Raw genomic sequence first — 1,530 nt, 5'->3', positions numbered from 1 at the left:
AATGACTCACCTCTAGCTTACCTTGAGGTTCTGCACAAGAGCATTGATCATCTCTTCTAGGTTCTGGTGGCTGGTGGGATTCCTTGGTTTATGGCTGCATCAATACAATCTATAAGCCTAGCATTCTCTTTCTTTTTCTTTCAAAATATTAAGAGAGTACAAATGTTTTGTTAAATGGATACCTTGCATATGCTAAGTTAGTGCTTTTGATGTGACTGTCACCAGAATAGTGTTCATTGTACCCAATAGGTAAGTTTTTATCCCACACCTCCCCTCTCACCCTCCCCCTTCTTGGTTTCCAATAACCTTTTTACACCTCTTTGTACCTGTGTGTGTCCAGCTTTAGTCCCCACGTATTAGTGAGAACAAAGGTGTTTGGTTTTCCATTCCTGAGATACTTCACTTAGAATGATGCCCTCCAGTTCCATCCAAATTGCTACAAATGACATTATTTCATTCCTTTTTATGACTGAGTATTACTCCATGGTATAAATATACTACATTTTCTTTATACATTTGTGAATTGATGTGGAACCACTTAGGTTGGTTCCACATCTTTGCAGTTGTGAATTGTGCTGCAATAAATGTTCAAATACAGGTATCTCTTTAATAAAATGACTTGTTTTCCTTTGGGTAGATACCCAGCAGTGGGATTGCTGGATTGAATGTAGGTCTACATTTATTTCTTTGAGGACTCTCTATACTGCTTTCCATAGAGGTGGTACTAATTTGCAGTCCCACCAAAAGTGTGTAAACATTCATTTCTCTCTGCATCCATGCCGGCATCTATTGTTTTTTGACTTTTTAATAATGACCATTATGATAGGGGTAAGATAGTATCTCATTTCAGTTTTAATTTGCATTTCTGTGATGATTAGTGAGTTGGAGCATTTTTTCATGTTTATAGGCCATTTCTCTATCTTCTTTTGAAAAACTTCTGTTCATATCTTTTGCCCACCTTTCAATGGGGTTGTTTGTGTTTTTCTTGCTGATTTGTTTGCGTTCTTTGTAGATTCTGGATATGAGTCCTTTGTCAAATAATTTGCAAATATTTTTTCCCATTCTCTACTCTGTCTACTTCACTCTGTTGATTACTTCCTTTGCCATGCAGAAGCTATTTAATTTAATTAAATTTCATTTATCCATTTTTGTTTCAGCTGTATTTGCCTTTCGGGTCTTGATCATAAATTCTTTGCCTAGGCCAACATCTAGAAGAGTTTTTACTATGTTTTCTTCTAGAATTTTTATGATTTCATGCTTTACATTTAATTCTTTTATCTGTCTTGAATTAATTTTTGTATATGGTGAGAGATAGGGGTCCTGTTTCACTCTTTTGCATGTGTCTGTCCAATTTTCCCAACAACATTTATTGAATAGGACTTCCTTTCCCCAGTGTGTTTTGTTGTCTGCTTTGTATAAGATATGTTGGTCATAGTTATATGGTTTTATTTCTGGGTTCTCTATTCTTTTCCTTTAGTCTATGTCTCTGCTTTTATACTAGTACTATGTTGTTTTGGCTACTATAGTCTT

The sequence above is a fragment of the Propithecus coquereli genome, unplaced genomic scaffold, assembly GCF_000956105.1.
Source record: "Propithecus coquereli isolate 6110/MARCELLA unplaced genomic scaffold, Pcoq_1.0 Scaffold25, whole genome shotgun sequence".
In the NCBI taxonomy this organism is placed as follows: Eukaryota; Metazoa; Chordata; class Mammalia; order Primates; family Indriidae; genus Propithecus; species Propithecus coquereli.
This window is presented reverse-complemented; position numbering follows the sequence as displayed.